The sequence below is a fragment of the Lissotriton vulgaris genome, chromosome 11 (genome assembly GCF_964263255.1).
Source record: "Lissotriton vulgaris chromosome 11, aLisVul1.2, whole genome shotgun sequence".
Classification (NCBI taxonomy): domain Eukaryota; kingdom Metazoa; phylum Chordata; class Amphibia; order Caudata; family Salamandridae; genus Lissotriton; species Lissotriton vulgaris.
Window position 1 is genome coordinate 761,535,667 of NC_141699.1, and position 27,638 is coordinate 761,563,304.

A 27,638-nucleotide genomic window follows, 5' to 3' on the forward strand; every position below is an offset into this window, starting at 1 on the left:
AGTGGACCAAATCCCAAAGGCATGGTGAAATTTAATTGCGGGTGCCCAGGGGGACCCCCGCAGCCCTGGGGACTGCCACCCCTGGGGTTTTTCTTTAATATTTGCAGGGGCACATGGCCTCCCGCAGCTCTGGGGACCACCACTCCCCAGGGCATGTTTTTTTCTATGTTTGGGGGGTCTCCAAGGCCCCTCAAGCTCCGGGGACTCCACCCCAGGGGCTTTTATCGAATATTTGTGGGGACACATAGCCCCCCTCAGCCCTGGGGACCGCCTCCCCCTGGGGCTTGTTTTAAAAAAAAGAAATAACCCTGTGTGGGGGGGCTCCAGCCCCCCACATGCCCCAGGAATCACCACCTCCCTGGGGCACTAAAATGCAAATTTGGGGGTCCATTACAGACCCCCGAGCCCTGGGATGGGAGGGGGGCCACGCAGCGCCCTCCTGGAGCTTGTAATGGCCTCCTGCAGGTCCCGGGTTGCCCACCCGTGGGACACTGTGTTTGCTATGGCAGGGCGGGAGCCTTGCGGCTCCACCTCCTGCCATAGCAAACTGTGATTTGGATTTTGGAAGAGAGAGCAGGAAACCTGTTCTCCTCCAAAATCCAAACCAGATGGCTTTTCCACACGGGGAACTGCATGTCAGCAGCTCCCCATGTGAAAAAGCAATGCCGGCTCCCGCAGGAGGCGGGGAGACTGCTGGGACCGTGGGGGCATTGGGGATTCCCCCACGGTCCCCATGAGGGGCCAGGCCCCAGGGGATGGGTTCCCGGGGCAAGCAGTGGCCTGGGAGGGGGGCCACACGGCCCCGCCCCAAATACATAAAAAAAAGAAACACTAGCCATGCCCCAGGGGATGGGGTCCCCGGGGCCGAAAATGGCCTCTGGAGAGAGGCCAGGCGGCCCCCTTCCATCTTTGAAAATAAATAAATAAATGGGGTCAGGCTCTGGGGGATAGAGTCCCGAGGGCCGATAAAATAGGAAAGGAAGGGGACCACACAGCGCCCCTTCTTAAAACATAAAATGTAAATGAAGACCTGCATCGCTGAGGCCCCGCCCCCTCCCAGCAACTCTCTGCAAACGGTCCCTGTGGCGTGTATTAAGTTGAGAAATTAATTCCCTTTTAATACTAGGAGTCCCTGGGGCCAACTAGTTCACCAGGTACCTCCAGTAAGCGCCACAGGCCTGCGTTGGAGAGAGGTGGTCCAGGCCACACCCCTTTTACACCTCTCTGCCACGCAGCTCTGTGTCACTTACTGGAGGTACCTCGTGCGCTAGTTGGATCCCAGGGACCCTCAGGATTTAAGGTGACTTTATCCCCCAACTTAAAACACACCACGGGGCGCGTTTGCACAGTTGTGAAGGGAGGGGGCGGTGCCTGAGGTGACATGTGTGCAAACGTGCCCTGTGGTGCGTTTTAAGTTGGGAAATTAATTCCCCTTCAATCCTGAGGGCCCCTGGGGGCCAACTAGCCCATCAGGTACCTCCAGTAAGCGCCACAAGCCTGCGTTCATAGAGGTGGTTCAGCCCACACCCCTTTTTACACCTCTCTGCAATGCAGCTCTGTGGCACATACTGGAGGTACCTACTGGGCTAGTTGGACCCCAGGGTCCCTCAGGATTCAAGGGGACTTAATCCCCCAATTTAAAACGCGCGACGGGCGTGTTTGCACAGTGGTGAAGGGAGGGGGCGGGCCTGAGGTGATATGTGTGCAAACACGCTCTGTGGCATGTTTAAAGTTGGGGAATTAATTCCTCTTCAATCTTGAAGGTCCCTGGGGGCCAACTAGCCCACCAGGTACCTCCAGTAAGCACCACAGGGCTGTGTTGCAGAGGAGTCGTCCAAGCCACGCCCATTTTTACACCTCTCGGAAACAAAGCTCTGTGGCGTTACTGGAGGTACCTCGGTGGCTAGTTGGACCACATGGACCCTCAGGATTCAAGGGGACTTTATCCCCCAACTTAAAACACACCACAGGTGTGTTTTCACCACGGTGTAGGCAGGGGGCGGATCCTGAGGTGATATCTGAGCAAACACGCCCTGTGGCGCGTTTTAAGGTGGGGAATTAATTCCTCTTCAATCCTGAGGGTCCCTGGGGGCCAATTAGCCCACCATGTACCTCCAGTGAGCGCCACTGCGCTGCAGCGAGGTGGTCCAAGCCACGCCCGTTTTTACACCTCTGCAATGTAGCTCTGTGGTGCTTACTGGAGGTACCTGGTGAGCTAGTTGGACCTCAGGGACCCTCAGGATTCAAGGGGACTTAATCCCCCAACTTACAACGCACCAGGGGGCGGGTTTGCATAGTGGCGGAGAAAGGGGGCATGACCTTTGTCTACCTCTCACCAATCCCAATTTGTGGGGCTTACTGGAGGTAAAAGGTAGGATCGTACTTCCATCCCCATTGCGGGAAATGAGATTTTGATCTCTTATCTGATCATCTAGATACTTATCTCAATGAATCCCTTTTTGGATCGGTTATTGACTGTCATTGAGTAAAAGGCAACCCCACATAGGTTAAATCAACCCCATAGACTGATGCAACTCTAAAGAACCACTTACAACAGTAAAAGTTTAAAGGTTTATTATAAAACCAAAATCAGTTGCAAGCACAAGCACCTCAGTATAAGGTTCAACAGGTATACAGGTACAAGAAGGAACATGAATTCCCTCAGAAATCTCAATCTACAGAAGAAAACAATCAAAACTAATTCGAAGATCAATAAGTTGAATATCATGGACACTAAGTGGATCTGAAGCGTCATTTACAGAAAAAAAATGAAACAGGTTAAACTCTCCCTACTCTATGCTAGATGACATCCCTACTTATCGAATCTTTACCTAAAAAGGTGTCAGCCGTTTGACTTCCGAAGAAGCTCAAACTCTCTTAAACTCTGATGGAAACCTATGTCGCGTAGCAGTACCCTTTCTGCCTACCCATCCGCTCTCTAAGAGTCCTCAGGCCATCTGCTCTGCCTTCTCCCCGGGGTGCTGTCCCTAATACAAAATCACAGTATGGGTGGAACGCCCCTTTGAGACGCCCACCACGTACACATTTCACGTGGTCCTGCTTCTGGTTTTTTCCATAGTTTCGTTTCTTTGAATCGTCTGTTAAGTTGACCTTGCTTCCCAGGCGCCGTCTCCATCGTGCTGGTACCCCCATGACATTCCGGTCGACTCCTCCGGACCAGAACCTATCTCCTCAAACAGAGCTCTATTCATTACATTTGTGATTGGTACCCCCCTCGCACCTGGAAACAGACACTTCGAAACAGGGCCCCAAATTCCAAGCGTCCCTTATCTCACTAGGCCATAAAACTTCGACCAGCATTGGCAATTTAATTTAACGAGACTTTTGACTCTTGGCTCGCACGTGCAGATCAAAGCTCTCCCCTATCTCTCCCAGCCCACTAAATTATATGCAGTGGACTACACTTGGTGAACTCTTACTTCTTTTAGCCTAAAATAACATATGAACACACCACTCTATAATTATACAAAACTCTTCTATAGGATATGGATTTTAACACACGCATATATAAAATAAGCAAATCATTAATAATATCGAATCCATGTTGCATAAAAGATACAATGATACCCTTTCGTTCTTACACAGTGCTATATGGTCTGCACGTTTCTTCATTTTACATTTCATCTGTTTCTTCGTTAGTAACTGCATACATGAATTCTGTTTAGCACCTTCAACTGTTTCTAAGTATTTTCACACATTTCTACATTGGCCCATCATGTATACAGGCCTTTCTAATTCTAATAAACACTCTAGAGTAAATACAGATACATATTCTCATTTCTTTAAGTGACATAGGCTAACTTTACGCTACAAGCTTGTGAATATGATGCAGACATGATTTTCATTCAAATTGCGCTCTCTCAGTTCCCCCCTTTGATGACCTCTAGGGGTCATCACTAACACTTCAATTTGAATAATTTACACAGAACTGGTTGCAAGGCTCCCCCTTTTTATCGTCTCGAGAGCTCTCAGACTTCTATATTGATGATCTTGCAAAGCAGCTAATCTCCTTTCTTGCTCTCTCATGGACCTTTGCAACCGATTTGATCTATACCATTTGTACAGTCTCACTAAACCCCACAATACGATTATGCAAATCAATATTATGAAGATAGGCTTCAGGATGAACCAAACAACACTTTTACCGAGATTGGCAAACCAACCTCCAACTTTACCCATTCCATGACCTACTTTTTCCCAAACATTTATCTTTGTCAAATCTTCGATTTCTTGATGTATCTTAGTAATATTTTGTATAACCTTCTCAAGTGGTTTTGAATTGTCTGGAATGTAAGTGCAACATTCCTGAACCTTCAAAGCCTTGCAGACTCCGCCCTCTTTTGCTAACAGGACATCTAAAGCAAGACGGTTTTGAAGAACCATTGCCCTAATCGATTGCATCTCTCCTTCCACTAGCATCAATGACCTTGCAGTACTGGCAGACAATCTATCTACAACGGTAGCTAATCTCCTGATCTTAACATCATTAAGTATCAAACCTAGAAGAGGAAACATGGCTCCAAATACGTCTCCAACTACCTCAACATCTCCTACATCCCTTTTCCCTCTCGCTGAAGCCTTTCCCTCTATGATCTCTAAATCCTTTGCGTGGTATATTTTGGGGAAGACAATTGCCAAATAACATGAACCATACCAATTGTCAGGCAATTTTACATAGGCATTTCTTCCACATACAAAATATACATTAGGAATCACTTGCATCCCTTTCATGAAATCTTTCGTATAATATTCTAACCGGAAAGCATGTTCACAACTAACTTCACCTACAAATACACTCTCATAGTATGTCTTGCTTCGAGTCAAACATAACTTTCCTTTCTGCGTTCTATCTAAAGCTATTGGACCATTACTACCCTTCTTTTTGTGCGCCTTTTCTTCTTCGGTCCAATCTGTTTTCCATTGTCCTGACATTTTCAGAATCTTCTGCCTCCTGTAACGGTCATCAACTTGTCCAATGAACTTTTTCTCAATCTCTGACACCTTGCAAGTCAGATTATTTCGGCGTGCATATGAAGTATCTAATGTATCCCAAGGAAGAAAGAATTTTGCTAATCTATCTTCCTTTTTGTAGTAGTCCCACTTATTCATTTGTTTATAATTCGGGACTTCAGGCAGTACCGAATCATAATTTGAAAAGTAGTACTCAAACCCTTCTCGACCATAAAATATACTGAGCAATAAACTACATGTTATCCCATATGTCAGTGGAAGGTGATGATATCTGATGCCTTCATCTACGGAAGCAGGCAATTGCATGCAGACATAACAATCTTTGGCCTCCATGGCATCAATATACTCGTACAATAACTTGGCATATGCGTTTGATCTAAAGTTTCCCTGTGACTCATCTATGTGTAATCTACGGGCTTCATCTGCCAGTAACGCCTTTTCACAGATTACATTGCTCTCCTCCTTCTTTCCAACAAGAGCAGGTTTCAAAGTCGTTACAGGCTTTACATCTGTTGTCTCCTTTACACTTGCATGTCCTACTATGTATGATACTGTAACTACTGTGATTATGAGAGAAATTACTACTGCTATCAGTGTGCCTATTATGCATTTGGCCTTTCGGTTTGGACTGCCAGTCTCCATGTTATCAGACAGTGTAGCTCTTCCCTTTTCGATGAAAAGAAAAACCCTTTAGATCTTCATTCGGATTATTTGATTTCTCAGCCTGTGAAGCACTCTTAACCAACAAAGTCTCTTTTTCAACAAAGTCTTTTATTTTCAGCAACAGACAGCCCTAGCCCTTCTCCGTCCTCTAAATGAAATCCCTAATTTTCTTCTTCTTTCCACTCGGCGCTAGGTTATCTTCTTTCTTTATGGCTGAATTTCAAAAGTCTTTATGTATCTACAATGATTCTAGTGCCAGCAGCTCTAATGGCATATTCCAGCAGTTCTAAACGAAGGATGGTTTCTTCATGTGCTGGTACTGGATGACCCAAGGTTGGAAACTCTAATCTATTCAGCACCAGGTCCTTGATACGACTTAGGTAAAGGGGAACGGGGAGTGTGAATGTCAGTAACCCTTCAGTTTCGATTCCAGGTGTCAACAGCCGTACTTCCACCGTTACAATTGGATCGAGGTTGGTCACCTGCACTTCCCTCACCCTCCCGGATCTCTGTCCCCAAGACATCTGCTGCTAGGTAGGTCCACTCAGGGGTGGCGTATCTTCTGCAGGGCACACGCACCCTCCTTGATCTTCTCGGACTCTCAGAGCCTGAGTCCGTTGCACCTTCGTCTAGATCTGAATCTTCAGAAATCGGGACAAGTGTTCTCTCTGGATTTGCTCTCAAGCTTGACCTTCTCCTTCTTTCTGGCCAGCTAGCTTCTCCACTCCTTGTCCTCCTGCTCCTTGTTCTTGCACTCGTCTCTTGACCACTTACAGCTTGTTCGGTATCTGACTCGAACTCCCAGCTGCTTTCTCCTTCTGGAGCGGCTTCAGTCTCACTGGTGTATTGACCGTCCTCGGCCTGGTCAGACACGGCCTCAGCTTTTTCAATCACCTCTACAGCTTGACTTTCCCTCTCTGTGGCTTCTCCGCTTTCAGCTGGATTTTCATCCGAGAGAGGAGCTGTTTCTTCCAGAGGTGCTGGAACTCTTCGGGTGTGTGAGGCGTGGATCCAGTTGGGCAAGCCTCCACACTTTACTGCCGTGTTCGTGACCAGAATGACTTGGAATGGTCCACGCCAGCGCATGTCTAGACAGTTCTTCCTGACGTGTTTCTTCACCAAGACCCAGTCCCCCGGACACAGGTCATGGCACAGGTCATGGCACAGGTCCTGAGCGGATGGAACCTCTGCAGCCTGCACCTGAAGGGACACAGAATGAATGGCGTCAGATAGTCCCTTGCAATAATCCAGGATCAAATCATCTGTGATGTTCAATAGTGCTGCAGTTGGAACCGATGGCAATCTCATAGCCCTCCCCATTAGCACTTCATGTGGGGAGAGACCTGTCCTTCTATCTGGTGTGCTACGTATGCTCATGAGGACAAGTGGAAGTGCATCAGGCCAGCTCAAGGATGTCGATGAACAAACTTTTGCGAGTCGGGATTTAATGGTGCTGTTGATTTGTTCTACAATCCCAGAAGCTTCTGGTCGATAACTACAATGGAGCTTCTGGTCTATACTTAGGGCTGAACAAAGCATCTTCACTATTTCGCTGTTGAAATGAGTTCCTCTATCCGATTCCAAAGAGGCCGGCACCCCAAACCTCGGGATCAGTTCTCTAAGCAACAGTTTTGCTACTGTAAGTGTATCGCACCTACGTGTGGGGTAAGCCTCAACCCATCTGGAAAATATACAGACAATCACTAGAACGTATCTGAGTCGATTGCACTTGGGCATTTCAATAAAATCCAGTTGCATTCTATTGAAAGGCCCCCCAGACCTCCCTATGTGGCTCAACGTAACTGGTGTTCTCTTTCCTACATTCAGTTGTTGACAGATTACACAACGCTGACATACTGCTTCTGCCGCTACTCTAAACTTCGGGTTGTACCACGTTTGTCTGAATACCCTTACCATGGCATCTCTACCTATGTGTGCTGGTCCATGCAATCTCCTTGCCATTGGACTAACGAGTTCGTTTGGTAAAACTGCTCTCCCATCTGCAGAGATCCAAAAATCCATCTCACTTTTGGTACAACCTGCTGTCTCCCATGCCTTTTTCTCAAAATCAGGTGCATTCTCTTGGATACATTTCAACTCATACCACGTGTCCACAGTTTCTAACAACATAGTCAATTCAGTCCTTTCCTGTATTCCCCCCACTTCTACCTCTGTGAGAGAATACCCCTGCTCCGCACAGTAACGTGCGACTTCATCCGCATACCTGTTACCTTGCGACACAAAATCTGTGTTTTTTGTGTGCGCGGCACATTTAACAACTGCAATAGCTGCTGGACCTTGCAATGCTTCTAACAATAATCTCACAAACTCTCCATTCCTAATAGGAGAGCCTGAGGAGGTCATGTAACCTCTTTGAGACCATAACTGCCCATAGTCATGAACTACCCCGAAACCATACTGGCTATCGGTGTATATGGTGACTCGAATTTTATTGCCTGCCAAACAGGCACGGGTCAAAGCAATGATTTCAGCTACCTGAGCGGAGTGTACTCCTTCCAGGCAGGCAGCTTCCACAACTCCGGTAATTGTACAAACGGCATAAGCTGCTCTCAGCTGACCAATATCGTCTCTTATGCATGAACCATCAACAAAGAATATTTCATCGGGGTCAGTCAATGGCTCATCTACGATATCTGGTCTTGGTTTGGTGCATAGTTCAGTCACATCAAGGCAGTCATGATCTGTACAAACTTCATCATCAATATCATTTGGAAGTGGCATCAAAGTGGCAGGATTCAAAACAGAGCATCTCTTTAAGGTCACATTCTCAGCGGCCAATATGACTTGCTCATAGCGAGTGAGCCTGCTATTCGTCAGATGCTGTGTCTTGGTCCTGGTCATTAACAATTCTACAGAATGCGGTACATACACCACGAACTGATGTCCCATGACTACGTTTTCACACCTCTCAATGCTGACACCCGTTGCAGCAACGGATTTGAGACATCCGGGCAACGCTGCGGCTACTGGATCTAAGGTAGCCGAAAAGTATGCGACTGGTCTACGGGCATTTCCGTGTATCTGGGCCAAAACTGACAAAGCACAACCTTCTCTTTCACAGCAATAAAGCAAGAATGGTTTCTCGTAATCAGGCATTCCCAAAGCCGGGGCACGACACAAGTCCTCCCTCAGCTGCAAAAACGCCATCAAACAGTCCTTGTCCCATGGTACCGGATCGCTCACCCCCTTGTGCGTCAGTTTTTGTAAAGGTTTTGCCTTCAGTGAAAAATTGGCTATCCACTGCCGGCAATAACCGACCATTCCTAGAAACATCCTGACTTCTCTTTGTGTTGTGGGCGCACTCATTTTCATGATCGCCTCTATTCTGTCTGGAGACACCTTCCGTTTTCCCTTTTCAATCCTGTGGCCCAAGTATTGCACTTCTGTCAGACAATACTGCAATTTACTTGGAGACACCTTGTGTCCGTTCTCGGCCAAGTGATTTAGTAAGGTGATGGTGTCTATTTTGCAAGCTTCCTCAGTTTCTGACGCCACAAGTAGATCATCTATGTACTGGACCAGAACCGAGATCATGGGCAGTACTAGACTTTCAAGATTTTTCTTCAGCAGCTGGTTAAAAATCGATGGGCTTTCTGTATACCCCTGGGGAATACGACACCATGTTAAAACGCGATTTTCCAGCTTAAAAGCGAAAAGATATTGGCTTTCCTCATCTAAGGGGATTGAAAAGAAGGCCTGGCACAGGTCTATCACCGTGAACCATTCAGCTTGGAATGGTATCTGGAGCAGTATCACTGATGGATTCGGTACCACTGGACAACATGAAACAACTATATTATTAATTTTTCGAAGATCCTGCACTATTCTGTATTTCCCACTAGGCTTCTGCAAACCCATAATCGGGGAGTTACATGGACTTCCCACGATCTCCTTCAGTATTCCCTGTTTAATCATAGATTCGATCACAGGCTTTATTCCTGCAATCGTCTCCGGGGTCAACTTGTATTGGGGTGTTCTTGGATACTCGGCATTTGGTTTTACCATGATCTTTACCGGCTCTACCCTTTTGATCAGTCCTATTTCTTCTCCAGTGAAATCCCACACCTCAGGTGACACCGCACCTCTCAAGTCCCATGGGAGCTCCTCCACCGTTAAGGTAGGGTATAGCTCCACACATACCTGTGAGTTTGCAACCTTAAAATCGGCATCATCATCGTTAGTCTGCACTTCTACTCCTTGGGGTGTGCAATATATTGTACAATTTAATTTACATAGCAGATCTCTTCCCAATAGACACACAGGACTGGAATCGCAAATCACAAACTGGTGCTCATCACTGTATTTCCCTATTTTCACCGACACTGGTTCTGTCAGAGGGTTTGTCATCCTCCTATTTGCGACGCCTACCACCTGGATCGTCTCTCCCGACATTGGCAGACCTGGGACCACCGCCGATCTTAGAGTGGATTGAGTGGCCCCCGTGTCCACCAAAAAGGTCGTAGGACATCCTGCCACCTCAGCCTCCACATATGGTCCTCTCTGGTCTACCTCCAGGGCTGCTCCTAGGGTACAGTCTTCTTCTCTATTCACTCGTTGTCCCGTAAGGGGATCAACGTAGTAGCATTCCTCTCCCCCTACGAACAATGGCATTTGTCTATAGGTTTTCCCTCCATTTGCAATACGAGGCGGTTGAGGGAACTGGGCTCGAGGAGTCTGAGTCCCCCCTTTGATAAACTTTCCCTTTGGTATCGCTGTTCCCTTCACCAGACTGTTCTGAACATCCTCCTCCTCCGGTTCTAATTCCCCCGTCTCGACATTATATGGACACTCGCGTTTCCAATGTCCCACCTCGTTACACTGGTGGCACCTCGTCGTCTTTTTCAGTGTCGCGATATCTACCCTAGGTCTCTGTCTTTCCTCATCGTCTTTGCTTTGATTATTCTGCTTTTTCCCTAGAGTTCCGGTTCCCTGTTGTCGCTGTCCACCCTTTCCAGCTGACTGCATCTGTACCAACATCAGCTTCTCCTTAAGTTTCTTTGCTTTCGAGTCTATTTCATCGCTGCAGTACCTTGCATATCTCAGGATTTCATCTAAGGGTTTGTTTTGCCAACAAATCAAATGCTGTTGAATCATTAAGCTAATGTCAGGTCTCAACCCTAGATCGAACTTTGACACAAACTGTCCTATGTCTTTAGGATCCATTACGTCCAACCCACTGTACTGTTTGAATGCTTTCAACAGTCTCTCATAATACTCGTGAACGGTCTCTTTAGGTTCCTGAGTGGTTCGATCTATTTTAACCCAATCTATGTCCTGTAACGGCACTTTCTCTTTCAACCATGCCATTACTCTCTCGTACTTCTCCATGACTCTCTCTGACGGCCCATTCGTCAGGGCATCCCTATCCGGTTCACAGATGGGCCATTCAACACTGAGCTTACATGCCGTCCACAGATCCCCTGGCACTACAATGTCAAATAGGGTGTTCAAATCGACCCACAGCACTTTAGAGATCTTCACGAACCTCTCTACCTGTTTGTACCCCTCTACGGGATTCTCCCTTAGCTTAGGGAAGGAATTGGTAAATGCCGCTAAATCCCCCCTACTCCAGGGCACATGCACGTAGTTTCCATTCGCGATTTCTCGCAAAGGGAAAGCTTCCATCCGCGGTGGCCCTCCCTCTGGGGACATCCCAATTGTACTCCTCCTGACGGTTCCCCTCTTGGACCATCTTTCCTCCCATTTATCCAAATCCCTCCACGTTCTTATACCCAGGATCAGTTCCTTTATGTGTCTTTTCAGCCCAATCGTTCTCCGTTCATCTAGATCCTGATCTGTGCAATTCAGCCTATGGTTACCTTGTAAGGCTTTTGTTCTTGACAAGTCTATCATATACCTGGTTGCCAACTCAGATAGTTTTTCATGGACTGACCTCGCCTTCCGAGTAACATCCTTAGCCATAAACAGTACCTCATCCTGCTCATACAGGTCGATCCTTTCCATTGGCTTTGTGCCATCTATTATTTCATCCAGATCTGATTTTAAACTGGTTACATCGAGCCTTTTTGCTTTTACCTCAGCTCTCAGTATCTCACCCCTAGGTGGTCCGTTCACATCCCTCTCATCCCAACTCCGAGTCCTACGTCTAGGCACAGGTGAGCTATGAGGAGTCCTCCTTGATTCTCTTTGTTCCCACCTTTCTAAGTCCCAAGCTTTTCCATCTTCCCTAGGTGTATGGTGAAACAATGTCCTATTTCCCACCACTCCGTTCTGACTCTTCGGCTCTGACCCTCTAGATGCAAGATAGGATCCCCCGTTACGTTCTAGATCACCGCAAGTCGCTTGCTGTCTGGTGTCACTCAGTAAACGATAAGGTCCCTCACAGCTCTCCATGTTTCCGCGATCCCGTCCGTGATCACCCGACACATGGTGAGACCTCTCGCGACTCCCCATACTCCCGTGACTCCAATGTTGCACATTTTCGCCCGGTGCATGGTGAGTGCACCTGTAACTATCTCGGTACTCCTGTGTTCTTCGTTCTCCCTCACTAAGGCTGTGGCGCGGCACCTCCCCACATCCTGCACCCTTGCCTTCACACATCTGTCCATTGCCACTAATGATACGGCAAGTATCTCTCCTACTTTCTTGACTCCCTCGCTCCCACTCGGGACTGCTTTCGCCAGCCCCGCAGTGAGAGAGGATCCTGTTATCTTGGCCTCTCCATTCGGCTTCCGTTTCTATTCTTTTATTCTGTGTCTCTACAGCAGCATCCCATTCCTTCAAGTACTCACTTAATTCTTTAAAGGATTTCGGTTTTGGTCCCCTCAAATCCATCTGTCCTCTCTGACCCCCCCGCTCTATTAAGGGATCTGTTTCCGTATCCAATGGGGTACTCCGACCCCTTGGTCCTAGCAACTGCCTTTGGGAATTAATCGTATTGTTCCTACTCTCCATCTCTGCTCTTTCCCTGTCCCAATGTGCCTGTTCCTCCTCCTGTGCTCTCTCTGGGTTGTAGATGGATACTACAGGGCCTATGGTAACAGGTACTTGGAGGGCGTCCGGCAGTTGATACGACCTTGCACACTCCATTTCCGGCACCTTCTGTACCACAAACCTTCCTACTACTCTCTGTACTGGACTAGGTTGAGGTATTTCCTCACCTTTCTTGGGTTCCCAATCTGATATCGGGAGCGGTCTATATTCCCCCTTCCCAGCCCCGTCCCCCTGTTGGAGTTCGGGACGTTCGGTTTCTCTGTTGTACGTAGGTGGTCTGTCAGATAATAGCCTATCTATCAGACTATCATCCGTCTCGCTCTCCTCATCCTCCTCTGGAGGTTTCTTTTCTCCTGTAACCTCTAGCACTGGGTACAGCTTGTCTGCGTCTATTCTCTGTACTCTCCACTTTTTAGCCTCATCATCCCATTTAGCATCCTATACTGCTCTTACCGATCGTCTCACTCTTTCTTGGCGCCTGTTCAGGCTCCTGTCGTACGCCGCCCTGAACCATGCATTGAGGGCTTCGAACTGTGTTGGCCTCGGTAGAGGTCTCGTTGCAAGCATTACCGCTTTCAGTTGATTCAATGCTTCTAACCTAAACGTCCCGTATCTCGGGAACGTCAGTTCCTCGTTTCCCTCTGTTAACTTGCTCCACTCGGAGATCCACAGTATCGAGTGTAACCCTACATTCACAGCCATATAATAAGCTGGTGTGCCCTCCGGTGGGGCCTCTTCCCCCGCATATGAGTTCCCTCTGTCTCTCTTAAAGATCGCCCTTAGACATTTAAAACACTTCATTTTCAAAACTCTACGATTTCCTTAATTCCCTTCCTTATTTACTTCCCGATGCCGAACCACCAATCTCTGCGCGGTTCTCGCTGACCAGCCTATCCCAGCGCGGTTCTCGCTGACCAGCCTATCCCAGCGCGGCTCTACACCAACCAGCCAATCTCAGCGCGACTCGCTCTGACGTCACTCGTCCCCTTTGCAGCAGCTCCCCTCCTATCTCAGCTCGTCTCCCGGTCTTGCATGCGTCCCATTCATACACCGAAAAAATTACTACTTCCGACCAAGCGATCACTTTTCCTGACTGTACGTCCACAGTCTAACTGTAATTGTCACCTCAACTGACGAGACGTCTTTCACTAACGTTCAGACGCTCGCCTTAACTGATAGGTTACTTACACACAGTAAACGTCCGACCAGCGTCCGTTACTCATACACTCACTCTGACGTTCCCCCTATCACGGTCCTACGGGCGATCAATGGTACCTCATGACCCCCTTCACAACGGTAGACAATTACTCTGGATGTCCGATACACCCGAACCACTCAAGCCCTTCTCTGGACTTAAGATTTTCACCGGTTGCGCGCGCTCACAACCGTCTCACACTCACACTACAGACATTCAACTCCGCTTGACATTACAACACAGGTACAACACAAAACACCGCAATCTGGCAACGCATGACCCTTATACTCACTCTCGACCGACTCTGCTGCTTTTTCTCTCTCGCACCATCGACACCTTCTTCGGCAGGTAGTTCTTCTTCTGGTCGTCGATGACTAGGGGCCTTGTGGTAATCTAGACCTAACCTAGGTCGCCTTCCTCAAGAAGCCAACCATCTTTCTCTGCTACCAACTGCGGGAAATGAGATTTTGATCTCTTATCTGATCATCTAGATACTTATCTCAATGAATCCCTTTTTGGATCGGTTATTGACTGTCATTGAGTAAAAGGCAACCCCACATAGGTTAAATCAACCCCATAGACTGACGCAACTCTAAAGAACCACTTACAACAGTAAAAGTTTAAAGGTTTATTATAAACCCAAATTAAGTTGCAAGTACAAGCACCTCAGTATAAGGTTCAACAGGTATACAGGTACAAGAAGGAACATGAATTCCCTCAGAAATCTCAATCTACAGAAGAAAACAATCAAAACTAATTCGAAGATCAATAAGTTGAAAATCATGGACACTAAGTGGATCTGAAGCGTCATTTACAGAAAAAAATGAAACAGGTTAAACTGTCCCTACTCTATGCTAGATGACATCCCTACTTATCGAATCTTTACCTAAAAAGGTGTCAGCCGTTTGACTTCCGAAGAAGCTCAAACTCTCTTAAACTCTGATGGAAACCTATGTCGCGTAGCAGTACCCTTTCTGCCTACCCATCCGCTCTCTAAGAGTCCTCAGGCCATCTGCTCTGCCTTCTCCCCGGGGTGCTGTCCCTAATACAAAATCACAGTATGGGTGGAACGCCCCTTTGAGACGCCCACCACGTACACATTTCACGTGGTCCTGCTTCTGGTTTTTTCCATAGTTTCGTTTCTTTGAATCGTCTGTTAAGTTGACCTTGCTTCCCAGGCGCCGTCTCCATCGTGCTGGTACCCCCATGACATTCCGGTCGACTCCTCCGGACCAGAGCCTATCTCCTCAAACAGAGCTCCATTCATTACATTTGTGATTGGTACCCCCCTCGCACCTGGAAACAGACACTTCGAAACAGGGCCCCAAATTCCAAGCGTCCCTTATCTCACTAGGCCATAAAACTTCGACCAGCATTGGCAATTTAATTTAACGAGACTTTTGACTCTTGGCTCGCACGTGCAGATCAAAGCTCTCCCCTATCTCTCCCAGCCCACTAAATTATATGCAGTGGACTACACTTGGTGAACTCTTACTTCTTTTAGCCTAAATTAACATATGAACACACCACTCTATAATTATACAAAACTCTTCTATAGGATATGGATTTTAACACACGCATATATAAAATAAGCAAATCATTAATAATATCGAATCCATGTTGCATAAAAGATACAATGATACCCTTTCGTTCTTACACAGTGCTATATGGTCTGCACGTTTCTTCATTTTACATTTCATCTGTTTCTTCGTTAGTAACTGCATACATGAATTCTGTTTAGCACCTTCAACTGTTTCTAAGTATTTTCACACATTTCTACATTGGCCCATCATGTATACAGGCCTTTCTAATTCTAATAAACACTCTAGAGTAAATACAGATACATATTCTCATTTCTTTAAGTGACATAGGCTAACTTTACGCTACAAGCTTGTGAATATGATGCAGACATGATTTTCATTCAAATTGCGCTCTCTCACCATCCAAGAGCGCGCCAGGGAGCGTGTTTGCAGAGTGGTGAGCAAAGTGGGATAGGAGTACTTAACAGTGCTGCATTGTGGTACTGACTGGAGGTAATAGTTTGGGAACTTGGCCCCCAAGGATGTCATTGGGGACCAACAACCCCTCTTGTTACCTCCAGTAAGTCCCACACAGTGGGATTGCTAAGACGTCTTCGGAGGTCATGGCCCCCTTTCTCTACCGCTCTTCAAACGTGCCTCGTGGCAGACTTCAGGATGGGGGATGAAGTCCAATTTAGTCCTGAGAGAGTTTGGGGGCCGAGAATCCCCCCTGGTACCTCCTGTAAGTCCTACACAGCCGAATATCTAAGCATTGGTTCGACGCCCAGCACCCTTTCTCCACCACTCTGCAAACATGACTACTAGTTAAAGACTTAGAGGTAGTTTTAATCCCCTTGCCCTATTATGTACTAGGACCTTACAGAGGAAGTCATGCTAATAACAGGGGTACCCCAATGCATAGTGTTCCCTAGTGTATGTAGGTGTTTTCATTGTATTCTAAGTGTCTTTTAGCATAGCACTGGCTCTAGGCCTGGTTAGTCAGTCAGCTACCACCAGTAGCCGTTTGAAAATGTTGTGGGCACAGGATGATTTTGCAACAAGGCCTCTTTCTGCTCCTCTGTTGGTTCTTTCTGCACATTTCTTGCTTCTTCCTGCACTTTTCCTCCTCTTTGTGGACTTCTGTTGCTTCTTTCTGCATTTCTTTTGCTTCTTTCTGTGTGTTTTTTCTTCTTTCTTCACATGTCCTACCTCTGTAGGCATAGTTAGAAACTAGCATTTAAAAAACCTTTGAAATTCATTTAAAAGACCGAAGGTTTCAGGCACGTTATAGTTAGAAATTAGCATTTAAAAGACCTTTGAAATTCACTGAAAAAAACATAGGTTTCAGGCACGTTATAGTGAGAAATTACCATTTAAAAAACCTTAGAAATTCACAGAAAAACCATAGGTTTTAGGTAAAGTTTTAGTTAGTTGGACATTACACTCGTACAAAACCAGAGAAATTCCCCTGTTATAGTTAGTTCAGCTAACTATAACTCGCACCTCGCAATGCACTGCTGATGACATCACATATTACATCACTCATGACATGGTCAGTGACATCACTGATGACATAGTCGTCGGCTACAGCATGCAGCCACGACACGCTGGAGATTTACAAATAATATAAAAGAAACTAAGGGCCTGATTCTGAGTTTGATTATGAGATTATGAGAAGGTGAAGAAGCTGACACTGCAACAATCTCCAGCCTACCATGTTATGATGTGTCAAATGGGCCAGCGACGGTCTTTCTGATGGTGGTGAATGATTTTCCTATTTGTCGATGAATGTGTGTATATTCTGACTGCACAAGTGTCGAATGTACACATATGCATGACATGTGAAAAAATACCTACTACCCATTGCTGGAGTCTGGACCATATGTGCCCGGCCCAATAAATAGGTAAATACAAAAAAATTGATTTATCTGGGTTTCGGCACCAAAAATGTTGTTTACTTCAGTGTCAAGATGCTGTGTGAAGCGGGGACCTGGAGAAAGGGATCCACGTCAGAGACTGAATGAAAGAAAAGGAAATGGGTAAGTATGCACCCCAAATCTTCTTTTCCGACAACCCGAAGCAGGCGGTCCCACTGCCACAGTCGGCTTGTGAAAGTCAACTCATAATTCGGACAGTGGAGACTTCTCTGTACTGTCCTATGGCAGCTGCTTTCCCTCAACCGACACCAGAGTAGTCGGAGAATGGCTGGGGTGGTTGCGGTGCTCCGCCAGTCTTTCATTCTGAAATCCAACAACATAGTAATAGGGTGGTAGGACCACTTAGTCGAGCGCTGAGCTTGCAGCGTTCAGACCATGACCACTGGTATGGCAGTTCATGGACCGCCAAATCCGTAATAAGGCCCTTAGTGTAGATTTCTGTAGCTGACATAATTAAAAGGACACGCGTAACGTGAAATACTAGAAATTACACAAAATTATGGAGGCGTAATGAAAATTTCACTGGGTCTAATTTTAAATTAGCAGTTACTGATTTTGGCTTACCCTTCAGTTTTCAAGCAAATCTTATTACACCTGCACTTTCACCAGGCTTTTTAAATAAGTACTTATGTCTATAATTGTTTCGAGTTGTCGCACCAGTTGGAATTTATTTTCTCTATGGAAAATCATGACATTTTATGACTGTTACTGCATGAAATCAGAGTTCAACAAACTCCACAACCAATCTGCAGTATCCATCCATACGTCCTTCCTTCCACTGACTAGGATGTCATATTCGGGCGCTGCATATCTTTTAATGAGCAGACAGGGGAGGAGACCAAACTTTCTGGGTTCTAAACCTTACTGTTCATCGCTCTGAGATGTCAATGGTAACCGCACTCCACAGACTCCCAGCTAATCTGCCTTTTCTGAAACCTTTCTAAAAGCATTGAATGTGCCAACTGCATCTTCCATGGGAACAATTAAATGCTTAGACTTGATGCAATATGCCTTTGAAACTGGAGTGTGCAGAGACAGCTCTTGTATTGGTAACTGATGCGATAGTGAAAATCTTTGCCGAGGGCAAGCAAAGCATGCTAGTAAAGCTTGACCTCAGGTGTAGTAGACTGTAAGGTTTCCATTAGCTGCTGGAGTCAAAACAAAGGTTGCCAGGAGTCAATTCCTTGTTATATTCATGTTAAATGATTAAGTATTTTATTCAGTTACAATTTGTTACAATGAAAACAGCTGATGGGACTGGACGTCCAAATGACTTAGCTTTAATAACTATTTTTTTCGAAGTATATCTTAAATCTATTAGTGAGGTTTGTCTAGAGTAGAAAAGGGAAGCTTGCTGCTTTTTAGGCGCTGCAGACAGTCCTTAATTAATGGAAGTAGCTGTCAATAGAGCAGCTGGTACATTGGCACCGGGGCTGAGGGTGTGGAAGGAACAATGGGGCATATTACCAAGGGCCATTATCGCCGCCTTAGTGGGACTTTTTCCCGCTAAAGCGGCGATAATTTTATCGCCCTATTACCTAGCTGTCGCTAACACCAGTTAGTGACAGCTAGTAGGAGATAGCGATCATCTTGGGGCCCACTTTGCATGTCAGCGATATTTATCGCTAATGACATGCAAAGTGGGTGTGCCAAGATGTTAGCGACTGGAAACAGTCGCTAATATCGCTATCTCCAATTATCAACAAAGCCTTACAGTCCCACAAAGCCTTACTTTTGGAAATATTTGCGCTAAGCGCGAATATCTCCAAAAGCTAACGCCTGCCCAGGGCAGTTCTTAGCCATGTTATCCAATGGAAGGTGGATAACATGGCTAAGAGCATTGTCATGATAATGCATGAATATCGCTGAATTTTCAGCGATATACATGCATTTCGCAGGATTTTTACCGCTTTTGAGATAAACCTTGATAATATCAAGGTATCTCAGCAGTAAAAATCGTCGGAGTGGAGCGATATAATTTTAGCCGCTAACCATGCATAGCGATAATTATCGCTATTGCTTGGTAATATGCCCAACTGCCCCTTAGGAGATGGTTTTAGAAAACTAAGGAATGGAATCTTAATGTACTTGCTTGCATTAGGACCTGTTGCACCCTGATACACCACTGGCTCGTATGTGCCAGGGGCTGCAGGTAGTTGGCATGGGCATTATTTTTGAGGACTGGGACTTAATTTACATTGTAAAACTATTAACAGAGCAAGAGACAAAAAGAAGAAAGAAGAATGATGAAAAAGATAGGAAACCGGGGACAAAAGGAGAAAACAGGAATGAAATAGGGCCTGCAAGAGTCAAACTGAGCGGGAAGAGGTGTAGGGTGTTCGATATAATGACTGCCAAATTCTATATGGAACTAAACTTTAAACCAAAGTTAGACACGAGTAACATGGATGTAAAGGTGCACCCCAAGAAGAGAAGCATTTAGCTTGAAATCAGAGCTCTGTAATGCTGTGAGAGCAATGTTTTGTAGGTGCCTCGCTTCCCAGATCTGCTTTTTGGGGATACAGAAATTGTGGAGCAGCAAAGAATGGAGAAGAAAAGTCATACAAAATAAATTCTGTGAAGCAAAACACAATACACCCAGTGCTGGACTGGCCTTTAATTCCATTGGGCATTTCCCTGGTGGGCTGGAGCCATTGGAGACTTTTTAAAAAAAAAAACAAGGGCCGCTTCTGGCTACTGGTGCCTCTGTCACTTTCTCCATCTTCCCGAGGTTTACTGCAGAAAGAGAGGGGGAGAGGAGAGAAAGAGCTCAGAGAGAAGCAAGACAAAAGACAGGGTTTGATCATTTTAGTCAGGGTTGTGTTGGTTCCTCAGTCTGGCCCTAATTCCACCCATTTTGATGATATTTAGCTATAGCTCTCCATGAGCCAGTAAGCCTCTCGATTGTGCAGGATCTGAACTGTGCAATTCTATGGAGAATATTTAAAATGCTTCCTTCAGTGGCATGTCTTGAAATGTTGATTTGCTGTGCTATTTGAACTATGTCGAGAAGAACATAAGGGGTGTGATTTTTAGGTGAAGACTAGAGGAAATATATTAAACAGAGTAAAAGAATAAATAAAAGCAATTCTATCATTTTTTATCCACGCATGTGGCTGAAGTCATGTGTAATATCAGACGGAAAGAATATCATTGGCTTGGAATTCACAGTCTCGAAATTGCTGTCTCAGGTCACTAACTTCGCAGACAAACCAATTGCTAAACTAATTTTACTAAAGTAAATCGCCAAAAATATTGGAATCAAGTGGTGAGAACCCTGAGAGCAAAGAAGAGCTAATACCAGTAAGCTAAAGAAAATTGAGTTTACACTTTTTTTTCTAATTTTGTGATGTTGGAACTAGAGAGTCGACATGTTTTGATCTGAATTTGAACTAAGGCCACATTCTTTGGGGCTAAAACACTTTTGATTAGCAAATATAGAGATATAAAAATACTTTAGGTAATTTTGATCAATTGAACAGCCATCAATACATGATAGCCCACCAGAACACCGAAATGTTTCTCCTTCTTTGACAATTGATCCCTTGGATGAAGTCTAGGGGGCTGATTTTGAGTGGTGGCGGTCCGACCACTGCAACCTAGGTGGTCAGACTGACTGATTACAAGTTTGGTGGTCGACCGCACCCTGCCAGACACAACGCCATCTACACCACCAGGATCTATGATCCCAACTGAGCCGTGGAGGCGAAGGTGATGCTGAATGGCAGCAGTGCTGGGACAGGCACTGACTCCGAGATTATGACTTTCCCTTTGCATAGTTTTTTCGTGGCGGGGAAAAGAATGGCAGATAGGCAAGGAAGGGGCCACAAACAGGGTCCCGAGGTGATTAAGCCCAGGGGAGTAGTGCATGGGGGCACATGTTGCGCCCTCTATACATGCATCTTTGTGCGTGCCCTGTGGCGGGGATGTATCATATGTTCAAAATCGATAGTGTGCCTCTTGGCGCCATATAGCATCACTTTGGTTTTCCCCGAAACAGTCACTACTGGCTACCACTTAGTCGGGCCTTGATGCCACGTAGACATGAACACTGTAGTATTAATCAGCAGTTCCATCAATACTTTTTTTTAATGAAAAGCTTCTTGTCTTCAGTGCAGAACTGGGAGTAGTGACCCAAATCCTGAATAAGCAGTAGGACTGCTTAATTGGATGATAAATTTAAGGCAGACAAACCTGTGTATCCTCTGAAATAATTTTAGTATAGGACTGAAAAGAATGATTCAAGGTGAACTCAATTTCTGGGAAAAATAAGCCTTGAACATATGACAATTGTGCAGTGCATGCAAGCCAGTGTCCGTAATCGCTGTAATAGTATGCAGTGGGCTACAATATCGAAATGCATCAAGAGATCAAATAGCTCTACCATGAAAATTGGAAAATACAGAGCTGAGCAGGAAGAGGAAAGGGTCTTTGAGCATTCAATTCCTGTGTGTTATTTGCAGATATGAGAGAATCCTTAGATGGATCCTGTGCAGAATTAGGAAGGCTAATACAGGGGGTTCTGAGCAGTACTGAGAGGACCAGCTCAGGGAACCAGAGCAGAACTCAGAGAAATAGTGTAAGGGTTCTGTGCAGATCAAAGAGGCCCAAAGTAGAATGCAGGTCTTACAGGGCTTAATCAGATCTTCTATGTATATATTAATGACAAGTGCAGATCCGAGAGAGTCAGTGCTTTTGTGTAGAAATGAGAGCCCAAGTGAAGTGTTTTTACATAACAAAGATGAGGTCCAGTGGAGACAATCTATGCAAGAAGTAATCCCTCTTCAAGTGATTCAGGATTACACTGAGGTAGCCTGTGAAACAATTAAAGATCCAGACAGATTTATGGGTAACTGACTACTACACATAGTATTCCCCCTGGTGCTGTTCTTACATGTTGGAATGTCAACATAGCATAGCATAAAACAATGATCAGGTATCACTATAGTACCTTGCGTGGTAAAATAGACCTTCAACACTTGAGACAGTCAATGTGCATCATAACACCCAGACTAATACCATATGTCTGGTTTGTCTCTAAAAGGGAGGGGTGTCAATACTTCAAATGTCAGTCAGGGCATTTGAAATCTGTTCGAAGTCAGATGGACTGTAAGCATGGTTGGATAAAGGTTAGGGGTGATGTGTAATATCTTGGACATGGGCTGAAGCCACCCCATACTGATACTGATACTCTTCAATGCTCCTGACACTCTTTGTTCTCCACTATGCCTAGCAGTTAATATAGCACCATCAATCAAGAAGAGGAATGGGAGGAGATGAAAGAGTCAGTTTAGGCGACAGTCTGACTGCAATGGCAATGCTCCACGAGAGGAGTGATGCAGTGTTGGGCCAACCTTCTTACCATTCTCATCCCATGGGCCTTTTTCGCCAACTGAGAGGTAAAGGGAGTTAGCATTTCATCAATCAATTTAATTAACAGTGCAACCCATTTTTGCTACACAATAAGGACTAGGAATCAGTGACTGTAGTTAAAAAGATTTATTACCACTTATCAGTCAATTTAAGATAGAAAAATCTCAGTACCATGCTATAAAGATACAGAATAACAACTTTGTAACTCAACCTCCTAAGGAAGTTCAGGCGTACCAGAATAAGGCAGACAAGACGTTCAGTCACAGCAATACAGAAGATCAATAACAGAATTGATGCTCAGAGACAAGTTTCTGGTTGTCTATTCTATATATTGGCGAAGTCTAAAATTATCTAGATTAAGTACAAACTAAAGAGGATGGTTTTAAACCCTAAAAGGATCTCAAAATCAGGGAATGCAAGAAAATAGGAAAATGTGGGGAAATGCAGGAAGGTACAGGAAAGTCTCAGCATTTCAAAAGCTTGGTCAAGAATCTCTTTGGGACAGGGAAAGGAGTGTTAGTCTAAGCCACACTCAGCAAGATTCAAAGAGGAAACAGAGGCCTGCAACTCTCATAGTTCAAAAGAAAGTGGCCTAACCTCCGACAGTTATTTCCACCAGAATCTCACAAGTACTGTTTGCATCATCAGGGGCTCCATGTCCTTTCCAATGTCATGTTATAAGCTGAAACAATAACAATTTCTCACAGTCAAGACATGGGATCCGTATTGTCCTTTGTCACCTGTGAGCCTATGCAATAGTGCTGAATGGAAACTCTGCCTCTCCATGTTTTGTGTCAAGGTCTTCTTCTCACGCTCTCTCTATCCCTAGTACAGTGTTACACCTATTCTCAAACTATCAAACCACTCAAATGTACCTGCAAGGAAAAGGCACACAAGCGGGAAATGGAAAGCAGCATTTCATGCAGGAAGAAATATGGGTCTAATTATGACAAGTCAGCATATTAAATCAATGGTGCATATTTAATATACGTGTACACATTCAACCATGAACTGAATGAAAATTGCTAGTATATTAGATTTATATTAAACGGTACACACTGATGAAATACCTTTGAGTACACTTATATAGACGTGACTAAGAACTACGTTATAAATGCCATTATGAAACATTAGTGCACATTAAATAAGTCTTTTTGTTTCTAAAATAAATACATCATAATAGCGTGAAGATGGTATTATTCTATCACCTAATCAATAAAGGTCGTTTAATGCAATTGAGGCACACAGTTCATGTATGGGTCTGTAATTCTACGGTGAATGCACTTCAACAGTGATGTCAAGTGCAACACTTTGCATTAATAACGTTAGGACACAAAAGTACGTAGTGCTAATTGCAAGTATATGGTGCGTATATTCATGACATGTAAGAATGGAGCCAAAGTTACGCGGCTCCAGGAGACACCATTTACAGCTGCACGCTAATTGTAATGCAACCCAATGTATGACATCTTGGTGATTCTGACATGCTCCACCCCACAGGGTGTGCTTCTCACCTCCTTAGTGCTTCTTAAAATGTGTGTAGCGTCATGGAGCAAAGATGACAGGTTCAATGTTAAAAATACACTTCTGTACAAAGTATCCCACAACACCTTAGGCAAATCTCCTCCATCCAAGATGCCCACCACATCCTCACATTTACACAAAGGCTCTCATAATTGAGAGAATTTCCTACAAGTTAATGAGGCTTGTAAGACAAGCAAGTCAATCGGCTTTTTAGTGTTTTTTTCCTGTTCCTGGCTAGCGCTATTGTTAATCCGTATACTGGTTCATGAGCTGATTTACATTGTGAATGTCACTTCAAGAAAGCGATGACTAAATTGGGGATGTCGTCATTATCATGAACAACACACAGACATTAAATTAAGCAATAAGGAACATCGAAGCCTAACCTGCCTGTCTCTTTCCCAGTGGGGAAAAGTATTATATTGACGCACAAGAAGGAAAAAAAGTTGCAGTATTCGTCTGCATTACACCAACAAAAATCACCAGTGTCATATCCTAAAACCAAATTAATTTAATGATGTAAATAAACTGATATTTTCTAATGAAGAGTATCCCTCTCTGTCAACAGCAGTAGGGAAGCCAGTGGATACCTGAGGTGTAAAGGCACTGGGTTGTGGATGGGGTGTCTTTTTGAGATCAGTTCAGCCTGACTTCAAGATGGTTACCTCAAGTCGTGAAAGATCACAACTTTTGTTGCTGATCTTTCAAGACTTTGTTCAGCCCAACTTGATGTGCAAAAAGAAAGGTCAATAAGGTGGCGTTTAGATGGTGAGGCTCACACTTGAGCACTGACAAACATAGCATAAAGAAATGCCTGCAGCAGTGAAAAACCAAAGAAGTATTGTGTAAAAAAATGTATAATGATTGTTTTTACTTTTCAGATGCAAAATAGTCCACAATGCATTGAATGCTAAATCCGCAGCACGAGGTAAGCGACACTTAGGGCTTCATTAGGATGGCAGGCGGACTTTGCCCGCCCGCCATCCTCGTGGTAATAGGAACCGCCCGCCTTAAGGGCGGGGGTCCCGTCGCCAGCATTAGGATGCGCCCGCCTCTGTGGCGGGCGCATCCTGCATTCCTACCATTGTGGCGGGCGGTACACTCAGCACCGCCCGCCACAATGGCAGGAAAGCATGCTGTGCACTTCCATGCACAGCATGCCATGCTGTGCATGGAACTGCTGGGGGGTACCATAGGTACCCACCATGTGCACCCCCCACCCTCCCCGGAGTCCCTGGGGGCCCGCAACGGGCTCCCGCCTTTCCGTTGCGGCATTGCCTCCACGGAAAGGCATCCACAATTGCCCATCCTAATATGGCTGGTGGTGTCTGATAGACACCACCACCATATTATTCCTTTTCCGCCCCGGCCGCAAGGCGACCGGGGCGGAAAAGCGGCGGACGGTCTTTCCGTCCGCCGAGGCCCCCCCCGCCTTACTAATATGGCGGGGGAGAAAACGAGTATGGATGTCGGGTGGATTGCCCCCGCCAGGCTGGCGGTGGCTACCGCCAGGCTGGCGGGGGCAATCCGCCCACATCGTAATGGGCCCCTACATCTTCTGAAGCCCACATTGTTTGTGTCTGTGTGAGTGTGTATATATATGAATTTGTGACAACAATTCCGAAATGCAGCGAAATCTGTCACGCCACTCCCAAAAACAGTTTATCAGGATACCCTAAGTCAATGATTGATGTTTTTGTAAACAAATGACATGGTCCCATCCAAAATGTGACCATGCTGTCAACCATCCAATAGATGAAGGGGGTTCCTTTGTAATACACACAAAAGCGGATGGGAGGAATGCCTGCAAATAGTCTAACCTCTTGAAATGGCTCTTAGAAGCATTTCAACCCATCGTTTTTTGCCCACTTTGCCAGTATAGCCAAATGCCCGCCTTATGCAAACCAGTACTGATAGGGCCGGCTCTAGGGCGGTGTGACCGGTGCCACCGCACTGGGTGCTGCCTCTTGAGGGGGCGTCGTGTTTGGAAGTATTTTTTGGCTTTAAAAGCACCTGCTGCTGCATTGCTGACCTCCGCAATTTTCATACAAAAATACAAATGTCCAGATAACATCGTGATTAATGTTCTTTCTGAAGAAGGAAGGAGTTTTGTCAAGTGGAAGTTTTAACTTATTTTATGGTAGCACAGACAGTTAAGGTGCCTGCTGCAAAGAATGTGTACCATGCAGATCACAAAGTGCCTATACTTTAAATAGGTCAGTGCTTTTGTCACAGAGATCCTTTTGTATGTGTTAAAATCCTAACATGGAACAGCGAACTAATAACTGTCATCAAAGAGCTGCATGCAAACTGCAAGGTAAAGATTAGAACATTATGTTTTCCTCAGTTTTTCATTACCCTTATGTTTGAAAAAGGGATACCTTTGGTTAAAAAAATCTTTATTATTAAATGTAGCCCCCAAACATGGGGTTATATTTTAAATTCTTAGCCTGTGCTTTTCCAGACCAAGCACTCTTAAACTATGTCTACCAATATGGATGACATGTGACTCAACTTGTAGTCCTTTGTCTTATGTAACATTTCTTATACACTGATTTGCACACATATGATTGATTGTCTCTGTGCAATATGTGCGTGATGTAAAGTGCTTTAACACCCTACACTAGTATAGGTGGCGCTATATAAATATTTAAATACATCTGAAAGAGAGAGAGTGATTATGGAGACTTGAGAGGGCACTGTTAAAGGGTAGTAGTGAGGGAGTCCGTAGAGGGCACCAGTGGGGGGCGCCAACAAACATTGTCGCACAGGACGCCACCAGGGCTAAAGCCGGCCCTGAGTGCTGACCCTCCTCATGTGATCAGACCATCCCGAAATGCCAGACGAGGCCCCTTCCTGGAGGGAACAAGCAACCCAGACTGTTTTCGGCCTTCTTTAGGATTCCTCAGTGATGTAGGTATACATTTTCTTTCTGTATATGGTTTTTGAAAATTCTATGCTTCTTTATGTTTTGTGTTTACAAAATCTAGACAAGACAACTAAAGTTGTCCCTATTCAAGCCTAAAAATCATTAAAACCAGAAGCACATTAACAACTGCGATTAGACCAAAGTCGAAAAAACAGGGATTTGGCGCTGAGCTATTTCCCTTTTATTATTTAGCTGTTGATGTTACGTCAAAAAATAAAGAGTCTAATTCCCTTCGAATGTGCATATAAATGTGTCCAATTAGGGTGGTTAATACAATCTCGGTAATTGGAAACGACTAGATCTGTGATTCTCAGACAGCTAGAGTCAAGGCACCTGTTAAGATAGCATGTGTTTAACCCCTTCCCTGGCCCCTCCTGATGTACATTATCAATTGGAATTTATGATCTTCACTAATTGTAAATTCTGTTCTGTTTCTCAGTCTAAAATAACATTAGCTTGCCTAAATTCCAGAAAGCTGGTGCTTACAATGATGCTTGTTGCTATAGCAACATTTATTTCTGTTGTGGTAT